General features: G+C 32.7%; 1 long non-coding RNA gene across 1 annotated transcript in view; it reads left to right on the top strand.

The window, feature by feature from the left end:
- The window catches only part of LOC147011113 (uncharacterized), a 3,466-nt gene extending 2,542 nt beyond the window's left edge, over positions 1-924 (top strand). Inside the window, exon 2 of the long non-coding RNA XR_015052392.1 lies at positions 1-924. This exon is cut by the window's left edge and continues 1,121 nt beyond it. This is a non-coding gene — a long non-coding RNA (uncharacterized LOC147011113).
- Positions 925-8,359: the final 7,435 nt, after the last annotated feature.

Here is an 8,359-nt window from a genome sequence, read left to right as displayed (position 1 = left end):
TTGGAGACTTTTGGAGTTGCTATCACTCTTTGGGATCTAAACCTATCGATGTAGTTCTTTGTCGGATGGTGCTTGATGGGAGCAAGATCAAGAAAGTTCTGGGAAGAAAGTGCAGGCTTACTCCCCTTTTTACGTCATCAAACCTGAAAGCCTTAAAAGACAGAATTGGAAGAAGAGAAAAAAACAAAAAATATACATTGTTCGTTCTGGGAAGAAAGTGCAGGCTTACTCCCCCTTTCTACGTCATCAAACCTGAAAGCCTTAAAAGACAGAATTGGAAGAAGAAAAAAAAAACGTAAAAATATATATATATATAGGTGGAAATCTCATTTTGAAAAAGACATTGTGTTGGGCGAGGATTGAGTTGGGGTTGAGATTTTGAATGTGAGGGTTGGGGTTGAGATTTTGAATGTGAGGGTTGGGACACACACACATACACATCAACAAACAAAAGTTAAGCCTTGACTATTCAGTTGAGGATTCTGTGTTTGGGGTTCACAGATGTAAGAACGTCCACCCCTTGACACACATTATATACTGTTATACACCTCGGACTTGGCCCTCGAGTGTCCACAAAGGTGTATTATCTGCTTAGTTTTGTCTTTTGTAATTCCTGTGAATAAAATGAACCTAAAATCTCTTCCCCTTCCAAATCATATATTTTATAAGTCCAAGGAACTGTATCTATTACATCAACAATTTTAAAAAGTTCTTTCGTCCATCGTTCAGTAAAACCCTTTTCAAAATGAGATTTCCACCTATATATTCTTACGATATCACCAACTTTGAACTTAGGTTTTCTGACATTAATCTCTTTTTCATATTTTAATTTTGTAAATGTTTCTGATGGCTTCATATTCGTTGACGTGTGAATCGTGTCATTATACTTATCCACAATATCCTGAATAAAAGATGACCATTGTTGTGAACCGAGTTGTGTGAATTTTTTATATAGTCTCTCTTTAAGGTACGATTAAAACGTTCAACAACAACTGCCTTCCCTTCATTGAAGGTACTGTATAATGTAATACTGTTATTTTTTAGAAAATTCATAAATGTCTTGTTATAAAACTCTCTACCCTCATCAGTCCACAATTTCTTAGGTTTTCTCTTACTTTTATTAAATATCTGTTGAAAAGCTAACATAAGAGTATTACCTGTTTTGTTTTTTAAAGGGACAACCCACGCATATCTACTCCTCAAATCAATAACGGTTAAAGCATACTTGTACCCCTTATCATTATTGAGTTCAATCAAATCAGCAGACCAGATATAATCAACTTCCTTGGAATAAACTTTCCTTCTCTGAAACTTTGTGAATATTGGTTTATGTAATTCATCAGCTAATTGCTCTTCAGTCTTAATGGCATCATTAGAGCCTATAAGTTTTTTGAATTTCCAAGTCCAAGTTTCAATTTAGCACTAATCATCTTCTTCACGATGAACCTATCAACTTTTTCTCTCAAGGTTGGATTTTGTATCAGAGACAAATTATACAACATTTCTCTATCGGCTTCATGCTTTTCTTCCAACGTTGTGGTATTCCCATAATCAATATCGTGTCTCATGCACACTTCATCAACTCTATTGATTGGTTTACTCCAGGATTTAGGATTGTCTGCCTCATCTAATCTTTTATCCAAGTTTGTGCCTGGACCACAGAAAGAATAACCTGGAAGATGTAATTCCCCTGGTATTCCAGTAGTTGTAAATTTACTTCCTGATAAAAACATTTGTATATCTCCTCCGAGTTTGTGTTTGGAGATAAATTGATTTTTTTTTGAACCACACACCGAACATATACCTTTTTGTATAACCCTGTTATTTTTACTTTTAATATATGAAATATTTTTAGTATTAGTTTTCTTTTTACATTTGAGACAATAACTCATTTATTTATGAGAAAAATTCCTGCAGAGTGCAAAAACCTTTTTAGTTTCCAACATGCACATTTGAATCTTAATTTTTAAAACATAAAGAATCCTTAGAAATGCCTTCACTCTCTCCTCCATTTATTTAAGAAAAAACTTGAATTAAAATGAATAGCTTGACGATGTCAATAGTCTTGAAGAAAATATTGCAAATAGACTTGTCAATTCTTTGTTTTCCTCCTCGGTGGGTTGAGTTATTTTCTGTAATACCACCAATCTTTTTTGAATCTCACTGGTTTCCATATTTTGATATTTATTCATTCTCTCTCTTTCCTCCCTCTCTCTCTTCTCCTTTTCCTCCTTCTCTTTCTTCTCCCTCTCTCTCTTCTCTCTTTCCTCCTTCTCTCTCTTCTCCTTTTCCTCCTTCTCTTTCTTCTCCCTCTCTCTCTTCTCTCTTTCCTCCTTCTCTCTCTTCTCCTTTTCCTCCTTCTCTTTCTTCTCCCTCTCCTCCTTCTCCTTTTCCTCCTCTTCCCTCTCTTCTTCAACTCCTTCCTCATCCCTTACTATCCTTGAATCGTTTACACCCCATAGAATATTATACATATATTCATCAGGATTTCCTGTTGTTCCTGTATCCAAAATAATTTTTTACAACAGGAAACCAATAAAATTTCTTTTGAATTTCTAAAAGAGCCTTACCTTTTCTTAACCTTATAATTTTTTCATTATTTAACATTCTAATTAAATCTAAAGTTGTCGGTTTATCAACATCAGCATAATGCCAATCTTTTATTGAAAATACCTCATTCTTATGTTGTAGAACATATTTATTAAAATACCGAATACCCTTTTCTTGAAGGTATGCTTGGACACAGAAATGATAATTTTCTTGAAGCCTTCTTGCTGTCATTTATGTATTAGAAATATATGTTAGAATAATATTATGGCACGAAACACCTCCCCATCTTCCCATAGTTAAATCATTTTGTATTTCCTTACTTATTATATATAATCCTGTTTTTCTGTTTTCATGAGATAAACAAGGGCAAAACCATTATTATATTTACCCTTATTAAATTCTTTTATTTGTTGTTTACTAATCGTGGCTCCACAAAACTCATTCTCGATACCAAGTGGATAATATTCTTCCTTACGAGACTGATTTAATTGTTCCAGGTCTTCGAGGTTAATTTTAAATGACCAATTATACCCTATATCATTCATATCATACCCCCATTGTTCTATTCTCATACAAACGATACGCCCTTCTTTATAAAAATTTATTTTAATTCGAACTGTGAATTCTGTATGACCTGGAGATAATATCAACACTTCTGTATCTTTGGAATACACAGCCGTTTTATTTAAGTATATATATTGTGATAAATCGTTTAATCTCACCAAGTCATTCGCGTCAGTCGGGCTTGGATAATTTTTTAATTTATAAGCATTTTTCATGTTAATATTTTTGTTTATATTATATTTATGTCGTTCAGCCTGTGCCTTTGTATAATAATTTGATAAATCAATATCCAGTTCTTGAGATACACCAAAGATAGAACCATCTTTACCAACATAAGTCATTTATATTAGATTAAAAATAATATCATAAAAATTTTTATTTTTGTTGAGTTGAAATAACACATATAGACATAATTGACCACAACACTTGGAATTTAATTCTTGGACTTGAAATGTTTGATAAACACCATTCTGTAAGAATTTTATGACTTCAACAGGTGGTGGAAGACCAAAACTATCAAAATAATATTTGTCTTGACTATTAAAAATACAAACCCAATGAGAACCGTTCCCATCATTATCTTCTAAGTTCATAATAATATTCTTTGGATGTTTCGACACATTTGTTAATTCATCTCTCATACAAATAACCACATTATGAATTTTTAATTTTTTACAATATTTGGCAAGTTGTAAATTTGATGTTGTATTCTTTCCAAATTCTTTCAACCACTCATCAATGCTCATTTATTTATTAGAAAGATATAATCCATTACCTCTTTTCGTTAATTTTACACCTGCTTGTGCTATAGAAGAAAGCATATCTCCAACTAACAATCTCGCTTTATCAGGCAGACCTTCAAGTTTTTCAGCAAAATCTACAATTACACCACTTCCACTAATTTGTTTCTCCAACTCTTTGTTATGTCTTTCCAATTCTTTTTGAGCCTGGAGTTGAGCCTTCCTTTCGTTGGCAGTTTTGACCGCTGTTGAAATACCACCCGTCAATGCTCCAACCGCACTTAAACCAGCAAATAAAGGAATTAGAAATGGGAGAAATCCTCCACTCGTCTCTCTTATTGAATATTTTTTCAACATTGGTTTTGTCATTTTAATTTTAAGTGAGCCAGTGTCATTCAAGATTTTAACCTGTTCTCTTGTGAGCAAAACATCAATTCTTACTGCTCCTTTTCTCTGAATTGTATTAACGTTAATCGTACAAGGCTTTTGATTTTGAACACAAGATGATAGTTTATGAAGATTGATTTGATTAACATATACCCCAGTTGGTACTTTGCCACTCATTTATTTAACAAAAAATTATGTGAGACTAATCATCACACCATTATCTGTATTAATCTGCAATTCTGTTTCTTCCAAAAGCAAACAATATGTATCAACTTCTTCACTCTCTCCTCTTTCAATGTATAGGGAAGTATCCACTCGATTAGACTTTATAGTTTCTTTTTGAGCGCTCAGGTCAAACGTATAGATTGTATACAAACTTTTAAATGCTGTCATATCCAAAATAGGTTCTTTATTTCCATTACTTTCACACACCTTTTGTTAAGACTTGTATGCTTCAGCAAAATCATTTTTTTCCCAATTAATTTCCAATCTATCTCGTGGATAAAATGTTCCATCTAGAGAAACGCGAAGTTGTTTCACCTTAGCATTATCACTCAATGCATTATTCTTATCAGTCGCAGTATCACCATCTGGCTTTTTAAAAATCATCCACAGATATCGTGGCTTTCCTTCCAGAACACCCAAATTCCATGTGTAAGTAGTTTGATTGAGTTTAACGTGTTGACATCTTCTTTTGAGGTATGATACACTGAGTGGTTTCTTTGAGTTAAGTCTTCGATTCAACATCTCTTCTGTTTTAAGATTAGGAGTATATTCACTGATATACCAACTCATCTCCTCAATTACAAATTTATTCTGTTCACCAAAAGCACTACCAACACCAAAAAGCAATCTATTTTCATTATCATTCCTTTGTAGTTGAAATCTAATTTTAAGACCATACAGAACTTTATCATAATCACAAAATCCAAATATACCTTTAAGAGGAACTGCCACAGTAAAACTATTTTCTGCTTTTGTATCATCATTATACATTCCTTTCCTTTGAATATATCCAGGGTCTGTGTTTGTTCCCGTTGACATATCAGGAATAAAACCTTCGACAGACCCCTTTCCCATTCTATCACTGAATGTATAGAGTGTAAATTTCATCATTTCAGATACAGCAGAGACATAATCAACTGCTTCAACTTCTTGTGTTCCAATATACAATCGCACACTATCAAACATTTTCCAGAAGAAATCATTTACAAGTGTAGCGTTTGTGTTATTCCCAGCCTTAGTGAATTTAAATTTACACAACAAGAAACTTTCGGAGAGATTCAAATAGGTTTGTTGATTATTTATTTCAAAACTTTTTGTACCATTTGTATTCCAGTCTGTTCCAGTTATTGCATTTACCTTGAAGTAATCTTCTTTTTTAGTGGAGTTTGAGATAATAATAGTATCATCCAAATCATAGATACTATCAATTGCTTCCATACTTGTATTTATTTAGGAAAAAGATGTTAAAACTTTTGAAACCCTGATCCAAGTATTTGAATTATTTTCTGTCGTTCTTGGGGGACAACTGAGTTTTACCTTTCTTAATTTCTTTTATTGCTTGTAATTTATGAGATTCTTTCTGAGCATCTTTTATACTCTTTACAGCACCTGCTACATTTCCCACAGCAGAAGCAGTTGAACCAATTAGGTCTTTATGTTTAAGAATAGTTGAACCAATACCCATGAGAGTATCAATTATCCCATCTCCTCTAAATTGATGTCCAACACCCCTTTGTCTCTTAGGTTTATAGTATCCTCTACCAAGATACATACCTTCACCCTTGTAGTACGGGAAAGGAACATCCCATCCCCTGTAATTATTTTATATTTTCCCAACTCGTGCTTCCTCACAATAACCATCGTATTTATTTATTGAAAAACTTCACGTAGGTGAATTCTGATGGATATAACTTCTCCATTAAAAGAAATCACACGATTATCTTGGTCGGTTATCCTAAAATTTACTCTGTGTATGGTTTTTCCTGACACAGGTAGATAAACCAAATTTTTAGGTTCCATATTGAATTTATAACCAATTGGGGTTGAGTATGCGCTGAATGAAAATATTGTATTTGTTTTTAATCCATCATTATAAGCACCATCAATCAAATCACAGTGAATTAACACCGAATTTATTCCTGAGGATATTTGAATGACATTATCACTGTAAAACGTCCCATTAGTTTCAATCTTTTTTGAGGAGAAACCTAATAACTCTCTAAATGAATTATCAATTGTGAAATCAACCTTGTAGTTATTTTTAACTTTAATCGTTGATTTTGAAGTATGTTTTTGAATGTTTATAACAATATTTTTTGGTTCATCACCCTGTTCTTTCATAAGACGAGCAATTTCGGAAGATATTTGAGAAATCTCGTATGCTCCGGGTGAGACTGTTATCGTTTTGTATCCACTTCCCGGATTATAACTAAACTTGTCATTTTTCTCGGTTATATTAAATAAGGTATTATAAGTCTCCATGGACAATAAAGATGCCTCATATTCTTTTGTTGTGTCAAGTTGTAGTGGGTATGGGAATGAAGATGTGTGGTCGCTTGTTGTGAAATTAAAACTCAGGATTGTGCTTCTCATCTTATTTAATATGAGATAAAATGTCTTTATATTGAGATTTATTAATTATTTTCATGTTCATCAACTGGTCTAAAATGGCTGATGCTTCATTAAAACAATTGTTATTTCCAGCCTTCTTACTGCCGAACAACAATAACAGTCTATTAACTAATTGCGATGGGTCATTTGGAAGAAAACTAATACCTGAACCAAGGATACTTAAAGCCTGAATAATGTGTTTCTCTTTCTCATTCTTCCTACTTTTACCAGAAAGAATAACCTTATAATTTAGAGTGTTCAGCAAATCAATATATACTCTATCATCATTATTTTCCATATCCAATGGTTTATCAATATACTTTGATTCATCCCTCACAGTTGAACCTTGTCTTCCATCTTTTGTGAGAAGAAACATTAATCTCGGAGTTAGTTTAACAGGGGTTGAGCAGAACTTAAGAACCTTAATTCATCATTAAATATCAATACCTTTTCTTGAACAAGATGAAATATTGCTGGTTGTTCTGTTGGAATGAGTCCTGCTTTGGTTTTTGAATCCGCTGAATATTCATTGTTTTGAACAGCATTCACAATATAATCAGGGGGTTGATTAATCTCTTCCAGTTGTTGAAATAAACCTTCATCATCATATTCTAATTCTCCTAAATGCTCTAATTCTTCCTCCGTCATTTGACTGAAATCTTTTAACATTTGAAGCTTTCTAGGAGTATATTCTACTGTGGGAACTGTGGAAACATCTTTCATTTTTTCTTGGGAAGTTTTTAAAAGTGGTTTAAAAAATTTCTCTTGTTTTTTTTCAAATGCTTCTTCGCCCGTTAGTTTCTGTCTGCGTTTCTTCTTTATGTCTTCCTGTTGTTTTACAACTTTTGAAACCAACTCTTGATGTTCCTTAAATCTTCTTGCTCTTTCTTTTGTATCCATTTATTTATTGTAAAATATCATTTAATGAATTGTAAAGATCAACAGGGAAATTTTCCTTTTCTTCATCATTCAAGTAGATGTGTTCAAATAAATCCTTTTCTTTAAATATTTCATCAAATTCTTTATTAACATTAATCCGAGTTGTAATTTCTTCTTCACTAATCCTTGCATCTCTGCTTTTCATACGTTTGCGTTGAGTTTCTTCATCAACATCAAAACCGAATGATAAAATCTTCACTCCGCTCAGATATTTAATAATTTGTCTCGTTCCTTCTGGATTAGTTTCTAATATCCCAACACCACCAGATTTTAGTTTCTTTAACTCACTCTTACAATGTGAATATTTTGTTGTACCAAGAGAAACCTCCTCAAATATTTGTCCTTCATTCCTCAATCGCATATGTTCCTCCACTGAAATATAGTGATAATCTTCACCTTTTACTTCTCCAGGTCTTATTGCTCTAGTTGTTGTTGATACAATGCGTATCACGGGGTGTTTTTTAAGTAAATTTACAATATTCTCATTTGTACTGCACAAGAACCTTGATTTATGAAAGTTTTTCCAGAAGCAGATTTACCCACAAGATTTATAATAATAGTTG

This window comes from Eptatretus burgeri, chromosome 16 (assembly GCF_056783735.1).
Source record: "Eptatretus burgeri isolate ZD-2024b chromosome 16, Ebu_testis_v1, whole genome shotgun sequence".
NCBI classification, from domain to species: Eukaryota; Metazoa; Chordata; class Myxini; order Myxiniformes; family Myxinidae; genus Eptatretus; species Eptatretus burgeri.
Note: the sequence above shows the minus strand (reverse complement) of the source record. Positions and strands in the feature narration are given on the sequence as shown.